The following is a 12,235-nucleotide window of genomic DNA, read 5'->3' on the forward strand; positions in this document are numbered from 1 at the left end:
CCCTCTGTTACAGTCTCCATGAAGACTGCGTCAGAGTCGGAGTCAGAGTACAGAGACTCGACGGGTTCACAGGCCCTTTCTTTCTCCCTGTTCTCCCCCTCCTTCACTTCCACCTCCTCACCTGCACCTTCTTTCCCGGCCACGCCCACACTCATTCCCTCATTAACCTTCACATTCACACCACCTGCCTCTCCCTCGTTCTCTCTCACATTCTCACCAGCACCCTTTCCACCAGCCGCGCCCACACTCGTTCCCTCATTTACTCCCTCATTCTCACCTGCACTCTTCCCACCAGCCACGCCCACACTCATTCCCTCGTTTGTGCACCCATTCACTCCACCTGCCTCTCCCTCATTCTCTCCCACATTCTCACTCACTCCACTCGTTCCAGCCACACCCTGACCACCATTCTCCCCTTCTGCCCCTTCTTGGGCTTCCTCACCCTTTCCCTCTTCCTTCTCCTCCTGCTCCTTCCTCATGGCCTCCCCCTCCTCCCGCTGCCTCTCCCGGGCGTCAGCCCTCGCCTGCTTGGCCCTGTTAGCGTAGGAATCAGGGCAATCCCTGAACAGGTGGTTTGACGACCTGCAGAGATTGCACCTGATTCCATTTTTGCAATCAGCGGCGAGGTGCCCCACCTCCCTGCACCGATTGCAAAAAAATGACCTGGCAGGCCTCTGCCAGGTGACCGTAGGCCCCACATTTCCTGCATAGTTTTGGCTGGCCTTGATAAAAGACCAGCCCTCTATTTTCCCCCAGCACAATGAGGGAGGGCAGGTGTCTCAAACCCCCATAACCGGTTCTGTCCTCCACCAATTTCGCGGGAACCTTCCAGCTCCCCGTCCAGATACCGTCTACATCAATGATTTTCTGGGCTGGCCCCCTAACGAGACAGTAGTTGGCCAGCCACGCAACCAGGTCTTCTGGCTCCACTGTCTCATTGTACAACTTAAAAATAATGTGCTTCACGGAGTCATCTGTGAGCCTCTCAATGTCGAACATTGAGAAGCTCTCTTTAATGTTTTCTATTGAGTTCCAGAAGGAACCCAACAGCTGAGGGGTGCGGAAGCTTACATCAAAGCCCCGACCCCTCGGGAGCACCACCAAACAGTTTATGTCTCCTGGCACAAACTTTAAGGCTCCCATGAGAAGCTTCCTGGAGAAGTCCAAACGGGACATCTCCAGGAGCTTCCCTTCCTTCTCCTTTAGGGAGAAACGCACACAGCAGTGCCTCCGGGCGCCGACCCTAGCAGCCGCCATCCCGGATACACCACCACACAAACACTAAACCACACTACAAACAATTAAACACAGACCTCCAACAACCACTGAACCAAAGAAAAGCAAGCCCAAAAAGGGCCTTACCCTCCCGGAGGACCCCCTCACTCCTCCTCTCCGGTTGGGCTCTTAACACAATCTACACACAAAAAAAAGACACAAGCAACACAAGCAACAAAAAAGACAACTATTATTTACTTACTTTTTTTTGAGCGTGACAAGACTCTTCTCCCACCAACCAACGATTCGACCGCCTATCTTAGCCAAAAGGCCGAGAAGCGATAACCGCACACTGGCCCCTGCCGACGGCGCCCTCCCGGTGGCCCCGGACCGCGCTCGGGGCAGACGCCACCTGGCCCAGGGGCCGGCCCCCCTCCCCGCCTTCCCAAGAACCCTGCGCACGCACTGACTGGCCGGTCGGCGAGCTACCGTAACGACCGGACTCAGCTGGCTCCTCCCACCAAGATCCACTGTCCTCCACTGGCAGGCACAGCCGCCAAAAACACTCGACACATACCGAGTACGCTGTTACGTACTTACTACCGAGTTACTTACCGAATAGCTGCTCTCTAGGCAGCGACCAAAGCTATTTAGCGAGCGGGGCATCGATCGCACGCGGCAAGCAGGCGATAAGCCAGAAACGAGCAAGTCGGCGACTCGCAAGCAACCCGCATACCTGTCGCACATTGCCGTCTGTCCTTAAACCGTTCGAAGTTGCCCCGCCCTGTGGACGGAGCATCCAAAAATAGCACAAACTCAGGTGCGTTCCTCTCCACGGAAATCTTTAGTAAAAGGCGAAAGATTTGTGCGTGCTGAAGAGAAACCCGAGCGAAATGTGACCTTTCAGCGCACCAGGCGCCTCCGGCCCCCTTCCCAGCCACTCCCACTGACCCGGGGTTGCCACTGCCGCCAGCCGGCCGGACAGACAATCCGAGAGGGAAGGTGGGAAAAGCGAGACAGCGCAATGACAACAAACAGTTACGTCCCGCACAGAAAACTACATCATTTTGCTAAACAGAGGCAAGCACACTTACAACAAGGGCACATATTCACCCTATTTACAACACAATTTACATACATACAAAATAAACAAACAAACAAACAAACAAACAAAAAGGGGGAAGAACAGGGCAACCCACCCACCTAGTAAAGGACAACAAAACACAACCTTTTTTTGCACAAAACTTGGAGAGGCGCACCGTTCCCGAACGCACTGCAATAACGGGTCGATGCTTGAAGCGGACGGAGCAAGCTCCTTCTCCGACTCCCTGTGCCAAAAATCCGTTTAATATGTAGTCCCCTGATAGGGGACGTATCAGATATTAAACTGATAAGAACAGATTTTTTTTTTTTTTTGTGGTGAAGCTCAAAGTCAAGGCATTAGCGTTGGCTAAGAGTTTTACCTTTTTATTATTAAATCTACTCTAACTAAGCCTATTCACATATGTACAACAACGCCGTTGTCCGAATCAAAATCCAAGTCAATCCATATCCAAATCCAATTTCCAGTAGCAATAAATCCAATCAGATAACCCCGAAGGGTACAATTCAAGCCCCCGAAGGGTTCAATTCAGGCCCCGAAGGGTACATTTCTAACCCCGAAGGGTACTAGTCTATCAGGGGGAACCTAAAAAACCCCCGATCGCTCCTCACCACCAGGCCGAAGCCTGGCTTGAGAGCAGGTGGAGTACGCTCCAGACCTCCGGCAGAGACCCTAGGGGATCCATGAACCATCATGGATCTTACCCTTGATCTTAGCCAAAAGGCCGAGAAGCGATAACCGCACACTGGCCCCTGCCGACGGCGCCCTCCCGGTGGCCCCGGACCGCGCTCGGGGCAGACGCCACCTGGCCCAGGGGCCGGCCCCCCTCCCCGCCTTCCCAAGAACCCTGCGCACGCACTGACTGGCCGGTCGGCGAGCTACCGTAACGACCGGACTCAGCTGGCTCCTCCCACCAAGATCCACTGTCCTCCACTGGCAGGCACAGCCGCCAAAAACACTCGACACATACCGAGTACGCTGTTACGTACTTACTACCGAGTTACTTACCGAATAGCTGCTCTCTAGGCAGCGACCAAAGCTATTTAGCGAGCGGGGCATCGATCGCACGCGGCAAGCAGGCGATAAGCCAGAAACGAGCAAGTCGGCGACTCGCAAGCAACCCGCATACCTGTCGCACATTGCCGTCTGTCCTTAAACCGTTCGAAGTTGCCCCGCCCTGTGGACGGAGCATCCAAAAATAGCACAAACTCAGGTGCGTTCCTCTCCACGGAAATCTTTAGTAAAATGTGGTTTTATTGGTTTTTTTACATTTCTTTACATTTTAAAATTCTTTTTCTTTTTTTAAAACACACTAATTAACACAAAATAATCATTTAATCAAGAACTTAAACTAATGAAACAAAGACATCAAAGGAATGAAAACAAACTTAAAGAGAGAGTGATTACAAAATATTCCAAAGAGACCTTACAAAACTTAACAAAATCAATTTCAACAATAAAGAAACTAAGGTGAATTAAAAGACGAGAAAAATAGTAAAGAAAGAGTCCATTCCGCTCAGGTTTGGTTGTCCCGAGAGGCTTCTGTGTCCCTTCTGTGTCCCTTGGGGGGGTGGGCTAGATGATGAATTCTTTCCAGTGGTCCACCCCCCACTTCTCTCTCGCCAGGTTCTTGTTTGTGTGCATGTCCACCAGAATGCCGTCCTGGAGGAGGTTTTGGATCCTCCTCCGGAGAGTGACCAGGTCTACAGATGTTTTCTGGTAGACCTTGATGTTCCTCGTCTCCCACAGGACCTGCTTCACGGTATTGATGATCCTCCACTGACGCTGGAGCACGGTGGTCTTGCATCCCCCCGGCGGACCGTAGAGGATGCCCTCAGCCATCAGGGAGGACCTCGGCAGGAACCTGCTTAGGGAGACAGAGGAACAAACAAGGCCCCAGACCCGCCTGGCCACGGAGCACTCCCAGAACAGGTGGTGAATGTGTTCCGAGTCAGTGCATCCGTGGGGGCAGCGTTCAGTCAGGGCTAAGTGCCGGCGATACATAAATGTTCTGGTGGGGAGACACCTATGGGCTGTCATCCAGGCAATGTCTTTTTGTTTGTTTGTAAGACATTTGTGTGTTACATTTGCCCAGATGACTTGCGGGTCCAGGTCTGGCCCCCCCCTCGGGAGCGTTACAATTTCTCCAGATCTTAAATGAGCCATAATCATTTTATAGCTCCACGAGGTTAGGCCAGCCCTGGGCAGATCCGTCCTGTAGGCAAAGTCCTTCAGGGCTCGGTAGACGTAGGGGGGGTCCCAGCTATAAGGTATGGTGAGGTCCAGCACACCCAAGCCCATTGCTCTGAGGAAGGGGGTGGCATAGTACCTGGCAAAGGTACCAGAGGCCTTACCCACCTTCCCTGCATTCTGGACAAGGGTGGCCAGACCCTGCACCATAATGATGTTGACAATGTCTGGGACCCCCCGCCCCCCATTCCGCTCCTCTTTGAGGAGGGTGACGCGTTTAAGTTTTTCCATGGTGCTCCCCCAGACAAAGCGGAAAGCCATCCGGGTGATTAACTTCCCGGTGGCTTTGTCCGGGGGAAACACCCTCCCCACATAGAGCAGAATGGGTAGGACAATTGCCTTCAGGACCAGGATCTTACCCGCCATGGTCAAGGGCCGTGCACTCCAGCTCCTGATTTTATTTTGGACGTGGCGGAGGGCTCCCTCCCAGCTGGTTCTCCCTCCTCCGTCAGCCTGGAAGGTCACCCCCAGGAGCTTGATGGTATTCCTACGCACAGGGAAGGAAACGGTCAGCTCCTCACTCCAATGTGGAGACAGAAACAGTTCACTCTTGTCCCTGTTGACCAGGGCGCCAGTGGCCACACAGTAGTCGTCCAACACCTTGGTGGCACAAGCGATAGAACGACTGTCTGTGGCGACGATGGCAATGTCGTCCATGTACGCCATCACCTTTAGCCGTTCCCCCCCCGCTCCAGGGAGTGGATAACCCACCACCCCTGGATTGGCCCTAATGGCCTGGAGGAACGGTTCCAGGTAGATGACGTACAGGAGAGATGCTAGAGGGCACCCCTGCCTGACGCCAGACCTGACATCAAACGGGGCAGAGGGCTGTCGATTGACAACCACTCTGCCCGTTATGTCTGTCAGACAGATTTTTGTCCAGCGCAGGAGGGGGCCAGGAATGTTCATTTTCTCTAGCACTCTCTCCAAGCACACATGACTCACCCGGTCAAATGCCTTCTCTTGATCGAGACTGAGAAGGCACAAGGGGGACCTCCGCTCCCCGGAGTGGATGATTAGATCCCTCGCGAGGAGCAGGTTGTCATTTATGGACCTCCCCTGCACACTGCAGGTCTGGTCCGGTCCGATCACCGATGTTATCAGGCCTTGGAACCTCCCCATCAGCGCCTTCGCCATGATCTTGTAATCGACTGAGAGGAGGTTGATCGGCCGCCAGTTGCGGAGGTCCTTCAGGTCCCCCTTCTTTGGGACAAGAGCTACTGAGCTCTGTCTCAGTGAGGCGCCTAACCGCCCCTCCCTGTACGCAGCCCTGAACACTTCCGCCACGTCCCCCTTCAGGAGATCCCAGTGAGCCTGGTAAAACTCAGCTGGGATTCCGTCAGGGCCCGGAGCTTTGTGTGTATTCAGGGAGTGCACGGCCCTGGTGAGCTCCTCAGTGCTCAACTCCGCCTCCATCTGCTCATCTCCCAGGCGTCTGTCCAGGCAGCCCAGGAAGGTGTCCATGAGAGCCCCGTCTGAGGGCCTCTCGCTGTAAAGGCCCTCGTAGAACTCCCTGGCCACCTCCCGGACCTCCGCCTCTTCAGACACCACCACACCTCTGCTGTTATAGAGAGACAAGATGTTATTCGTCTTGGTTCGTGCCCTGCGGAAGAAGAACCGCGTGCACTTCTCATCCTCCTGGAGGCCCTGGAGTTTGGAGCGGAAGGTCTGTTTCTTCCGCTCTTCCCGGTAGAGGGTGGTGAGGCTCTGCCGAGCTTGTGCGATTTCGCTGCCGACATCCAGGCCTCGGGACTGGAGGAGGCTTAGTCTTTGGAGGGCAGCATTGTGGCGTTCAAAAACTGCCCTCCCTTCCTTCGCCTTCCTCCGCCCGACTGCCCGGAAGTAGCCCCGCACTCGCTCCTTCACCATCTCCCACCACTCCACCGGGGAGTCAAAGAGATGTTTCAGACTCACCCACTCCAGGTATCTTCTCGAGAAGGAGAGACGCACCTGGGGGTCTTGGAGATGGCTGATATTCATCCGCCAGAGCCCCTTACCCACGGTTATAGATTTCTCCCAGACCAGGGACACGGTTACCATGTGGTGGTCCGAGAAGTGCACCGCCTTGGTGGAATAGCTGTGCACCCTCAGGCCTGGGGAGAGCAGAAACATGTCAATTCTGGATGAGGAGGAGCCAGAGGAGTTCACAAAAGTGTGTTGGGGAGGAGAGGCGCCCCCGGCGTCGCAGAGGGAGAAATCCTCGATGAGGGACCGCAGCAGGGTGCCGGAGCGATCCGGCCTTGGTTTGCTGCGGTCCTCATCTCTTAAAACACAATTGAAGTCTCCCCCTACGACGACGGGCATCGTGCAGTGTAACAGTGGTGGTAGTTTAGTGAATAGGGAGACTCTCTCGGCCACGCTGGTGGGACCGTACACGTTGATGACCCTGAGTGGGGAACCCCCGACCTCGAGATCGGTGACGAGGATTCGCCCACTCTCCACAATGCTGTGTGCTGTTATTTTTGCATAGGGATTTTTCATCAACGTGCCGACCCCATCAGCTCTGGCGATGTTTGAGCCAGACCAGAGAGAGTCTCCCATTCTCCATTCCTCCCCCAGAACGCCATCCCACTCCCGAAACGGAATCCCACATTCCTGGAGCAGGACGACGTCTGAGGGGATCTGTGACAGAATGGAGAAAACGGTGGTGCGTTTATCGGGGTGTCTGATACTGCGGGTGTTAAGTGTGGTAAGTGTAAAGTTGTATGCCATGATATTTTATTGTTTTTGGGTGTCTGGTGATCCAGTATGGCTGTTAGCCATATTCTGACAAATTTGATTTATTGTGTTGAAAATTGTATCCGGGTTATTGTGGCGCCTACTCACCCCCTGACCATGTTCTCCCATGGGTCTCCCCTCCTGACTGCCTGGGAGGTTCCGTCCTGGAGAGGTGGGGGTGGTTGTTTTTGCCCCAGGCCTCCCCCCCGGGCCTAGGAGGGCCTGGGAGGAGGGGGATGTTGTCGCCTCCCTTTGAGAGTCCGGACCGGGGGCTGGCTGGTCCCTGATGGAGTGGGGGTGAAGTGTGCCGATGTTTTGTAGGTTTTCCTTGTAATGTACTGATTTTGGTGGATGGGTGGGAGGTTTGGGAAGGGTATTAGGCCTGGCGAAAGATTTGGGACTGTGTACCGGTTTTTTATTAGATTGTACTGTTTGTCTTTTGGCGTTGATCGGTTGGCGTGTTATTGCTGGGTTTGGAGGCTGGCTGGGTGTATTTTGCGGTTTGGCTGTTGTGGGTGATCGAATTCTTTTCCCCTTTCGTTTCGGTTTTTGCCACGGGGTGATGGAATTTGTGTCCGATTCTGCAGATGAGGAGTCTGACCCCTCCACCACAATGGGGGTGTCAGAGTCAGGCTCCTCTTTTACTGTGATGAAAGAGGGTTGGGTAACAGGGGGTGCTGTTGAGGTGGGGGTTGCCGGTATTGTGCTGCAGGGAAGGATTGGTAGTGTTTGTGTTGTGGGGGTTAGGCTGTCAGGCTGGGGCAAAGGGGGAGTGGGTGCTCTGATGCGTGGTGTGGGGGTAGGGTGGGGTGGGGGAGGGGGGGCAGTCATTGACGGTGGTGGGGGCGCGGTGCTCCGGGCCCTGTTCGCGTACGAGAGGGGGCAATCCCGGAAGAGATGCCCCCTCACCCCGCAAAGATTACAGGGCCTCGGGTCACGGCACGCCCTGGTCTCGTGCTCGCCGCCACACGACTTGCACTTGACCACTGTGCAGGCTGCGGCCAAGTGACCTAACTCGCCGCAGTTCCTGCACAGCTTGGGCATGCCGTAATAAAACACCACGCCCCGGTGTCTCCCCAGCGTGATGGTGCTGGGGATGTGACATACCCCCCCCACTGCAGAGGGGTCAGGCTTGAGCTGGACCAGCCATTTCCTGGCCCCGGTCCAGACTCCATCCTCATCCAGGACCCTCCTGGCTTCAGATTTAACTTGGCCATACCTGCCCAACCACGTACTCACATCGTGGTCCTGTACAGTTTCATTAAAAAACTGCACAGTGACCACTTTGCTTTCCGTGTCGGACAGGGGCTCAACTTGAAAGTTGTTAAGGGGAGACCTGTCCTTCCCCTCTCTATAGAGGTTCCAGAACCTCTCCAGGACATTAGCGTTTTTAAAGCTAATTTCAAAAATGTCAGCGTTGCCTGGAACCTTCACCAGGCAGTTCAGGTCGCCTGGCACGAAGCCCATGGCTCGCTGAAGCACTGCCCGGCTAAACTCCAGGCGGGTCATACCTGTCACTCTCCTCTGGCTGTTGGCTGTTGGGGCAGCAGCATTGGTTCCCCCCCTAGTGGACGCTGGCTCGGTGGCGCCCTCCACAGCTGCGCCATTCGCCCCGTGCTCCACCAGGGGGCCTACCCTGTTGCTGCTGCCCCCCTCTCCGCTGTTCAGGAGGGTTAGCCGGACGGCATTGTGGCGCCGCACACCTGGCTGAGCCGCCGTCGCCATTCCTGCTGGGGGCCGGAGTCCAGCTGTGGGCAGAGAACAGAGAAACGCCTGAGGTTGATGGCCTGTCCCAGGGGGACCGAACATGCAAGGGGGGCCGATGGTTCAGCTCCCCTGCCGCTAGTGAACCTCCCTTCCGGTGGGGAGCGCCAAGCGTTGGTCCGGTACACAGTGAGCAGGTCCGGATCCAAAGGGCGTCGCCGTCTTCTGGGGGGAGGTCCACGGATCCCCCTTTCTGCCTGCTCCGCACGCCTCGTCCTCCGGAGGGGTTCCGCTGGATCTGCTGCAGGGCCTGAAAAACCAGAGGCAGAGAGAGCAACCGGCGAAGGCCCAGCAAGGCTGGTACAGGCCCGGAGAGCAGCCCTTCCGGGCGTTCTCTCCGGGCAGCTCTTGTACTTGCCTCTGGCTTCCGCCAGCGCACGCACTGACTGGCCGGTCGGCGAGCTACCGTAACGACCGGACTCAGCTGGCTCCTCCCACCAAGATCCACTGTCCTCCACTGGCAGGCACAGCCGCCAAAAACACTCGACACATACCGAGTACGCTGTTACGTACTTACTACCGAGTTACTTACCGAATAGCTGCTCTCTAGGCAGCGACCAAAGCTATTTAGCGAGCGGGGCATCGATCGCACGCGGCAAGCAGGCGATAAGCCAGAAACGAGCAAGTCGGCGACTCGCAAGCAACCCGCATACCTGTCGCACATTGCCGTCTGTCCTTAAACCGTTCGAAGTTGCCCCGCCCTGTGGACGGAGCATCCAAAAATAGCACAAACTCAGGTGCGTTCCTCTCCACGGAAATCTTTAGTAAAAGGCGAAAGATTTGTGCGTGCTGAAGAGAAACCCGAGCGAAATGTGACCTTTCAGCGCACCAGGCGCCTCCGGCCCCCTTCCCAGCCACTCCCACTGACCCGGGGTTGCCACTGCCGCCAGCCGGCCGGACAGACAATCCGAGAGGGAAGGTGGGAAAAGCGAGACAGCGCAATGACAACAAACAGTTACGTCCCGCACAGAAAACTACATCATTTTGCTAAACAGAGGCAAGCACACTTACAACAAGGGCACATATTCACCCTATTTACAACACAATTTACATACATACAAAATAAACAAACAAACAAACAAACAAACAAAAAGGGGGAAGAACAGGGCAACCCACCCACCTAGTAAAGGACAACAAAACACAACCTTTTTTTGCACAAAACTTGGAGAGGCGCACCGTTCCCGAACGCACTGCAATAACGGGTCGATGCTTGAAGCGGACGGAGCAAGCTCCTTCTCCGACTCCCTGTGCCAAAAATCCGTTTAATATGTAGTCCCCTGATAGGGGACGTATCAGATATTAAACTGATAAGAACAGATACTACACTTGATCTTAGCCAAAAGGCCGAGAAGCGATAACCGCACACTGGCCCCTGCCGACGGCGCCCTCCCGGTGGCCCCGGACCGCGCTCGGGGCAGACGCCACCTGGCCCAGGGGCCGGCCCCCCTCCCCGCCTTCCCAAGAACCCTGCGCACGCACTGACTGGCCGGTCGGCGAGCTACCGTAACGACCGGACTCAGCTGGCTCCTCCCACCAAGATCCACTGTCCTCCACTGGCAGGCACAGCCGCCAAAAACACTCGACACATACCGAGTACGCTGTTACGTACTTACTACCGAGTTACTTACCGAATAGCTGCTCTCTAGGCAGCGACCAAAGCTATTTAGCGAGCGGGGCATCGATCGCACGCGGCAAGCAGGCGATAAGCCAGAAACGAGCAAGTCGGCGACTCGCAAGCAACCCGCATACCTGTCGCACATTGCCGTCTGTCCTTAAACCGTTCGAAGTTGCCCCGCCCTGTGGACGGAGCATCCAAAAATAGCACAAACTCAGGTGCGTTCCTCTCCACGGAAATCTTTAGTAAAAGGCGAAAGATTTGTGCGTGCTGAAGAGAAACCCGAGCGAAATGTGACCTTTCAGCGCACCAGGCGCCTCCGGCCCCCTTCCCAGCCACTCCCACTGACCCGGGGTTGCCACTGCCGCCAGCCGGCCGGACAGACAATCCGAGAGGGAAGGTGGGAAAAGCGAGACAGCGCAATGACAACAAACAGTTACGTCCCGCACAGAAAACTACATCATTTTGCTAAACAGAGGCAAGCACACTTACAACAAGGGCACATATTCACCCTATTTACAACACAATTTACATACATACAAAATAAACAAACAAACAAACAAACAAACAAAAAGGGGGAAGAACAGGGCAACCCACCCACCTAGTAAAGGACAACAAAACACAACCTTTTTTTGCACAAAACTTGGAGAGGCGCACCGTTCCCGAACGCACTGCAATAACGGGTCGATGCTTGAAGCGGACGGAGCAAGCTCCTTCTCCGACTCCCTGTGCCAAAAATCCGTTTAATATGTAGTCCCCTGATAGGGGACGTATCAGATATTAAACTGATAAGAACAGATTTTTTTTATTTAAATTATTTTATTGTCCGCTCATACATCACTTTACATACACACACTTTACAACAAAATCCAAGCACAAAACCTCTCTACATCTCTCTTTAACAGAACCGAAACCCCAAAACCCCACCCCTTCCCAACCAAGTCCCAAAGTCCCAAAACCCATTCTTTCCCCCTCCCCCTTCCCAACACATTCCCACCATACAAAACGCATTTCAAACCAAAAAATCTCAGAAAACAGAGACAGCAATACAAACCAAACACGAAAACAAACAAAAACAAACAAAAACCGCCCTACACACAAAACCCTTCAAAAACCCTAACTCACCCCCTTCCATCGCTCCCATGCAGCGTGGAAACCCCACCTGAGCACCTCCCATCGGAAGCGCCGCTCCACCTCCGCCTCCACCATCCGCACCACCCCCCTCCCTGTCCACCCCGTCTTCACCGCCCCCCTCTCCCCCCGAGCCCCCCACAGCTTCTGCTTCGCCAGGCTCAGCAGCAGCAGCGTCTGAAACCTGGCCCTCCCCTTCTCCCTCCCCAACCCCTCTCCAAATAACACTCCCTCCCTTGTCACGCCCCTTACCCTCCTGTACCTCCTCCCCATCAGCTGCCACACCTCCTGGGCAAAGGGGCAGCCCCAGAAGACATGGGCCACGGTCTCTTCCTCCCTCCCACAGCCCTCCCTGGGACAGAACCTGTTCTGAGTCAGCCCGTGCCGGTACAGGACGTCCCTCACTGGCAGCCTCCCGTAGGCCACCAGCCAGTTCAGGT

At 55.1% G+C, this 12,235-nt stretch overlaps 5 non-coding genes and 1 pseudogene across 5 annotated transcripts; all 6 read right to left on the bottom strand.

Moving 5' to 3' along the window:
* Positions 1–1,990: 1,990 nt before the first annotated feature.
* On the bottom strand, positions 1,991–2,107 carry LOC133105908 (U5 spliceosomal RNA). Its single transcript, XR_009704093.1, has one exon. It is a non-coding gene; the product is annotated as a U5 spliceosomal RNA (small nuclear RNA).
* A 356-nt stretch (positions 2,108–2,463) lies between these two features.
* Positions 2,464–2,651, bottom strand: LOC133106504 (U2 spliceosomal RNA). The gene has a single exon (XR_009704522.1). It is a non-coding gene; the product is annotated as a U2 spliceosomal RNA (small nuclear RNA).
* A 7,090-nt stretch (positions 2,652–9,741) lies between these two features.
* LOC133105910 (U5 spliceosomal RNA) lies at positions 9,742–9,858 on the bottom strand. The gene has a single exon (XR_009704095.1). It is a non-coding gene; the product is annotated as a U5 spliceosomal RNA (small nuclear RNA).
* Positions 9,859–10,214: 356 nt separating this feature from the next.
* Positions 10,215–10,405, bottom strand: LOC133106293 (U2 spliceosomal RNA). Its single transcript, XR_009704460.1, has one exon. It is a non-coding gene; the product is annotated as a U2 spliceosomal RNA (small nuclear RNA).
* A 432-nt stretch (positions 10,406–10,837) lies between these two features.
* LOC133105911 (U5 spliceosomal RNA) lies at positions 10,838–10,954 on the bottom strand. The gene has a single exon (XR_009704096.1). It is a non-coding gene; the product is annotated as a U5 spliceosomal RNA (small nuclear RNA).
* A 356-nt stretch (positions 10,955–11,310) lies between these two features.
* On the bottom strand, positions 11,311–11,482 carry LOC133106441 (U2 spliceosomal RNA; annotated as a pseudogene).
* Between the last annotated feature and the right edge of the window lie 753 nt (positions 11,483–12,235).

This window comes from Conger conger, chromosome 12, assembly GCF_963514075.1.
Source record: "Conger conger chromosome 12, fConCon1.1, whole genome shotgun sequence".
Classification (NCBI taxonomy): domain Eukaryota; kingdom Metazoa; phylum Chordata; class Actinopteri; order Anguilliformes; family Congridae; genus Conger; species Conger conger.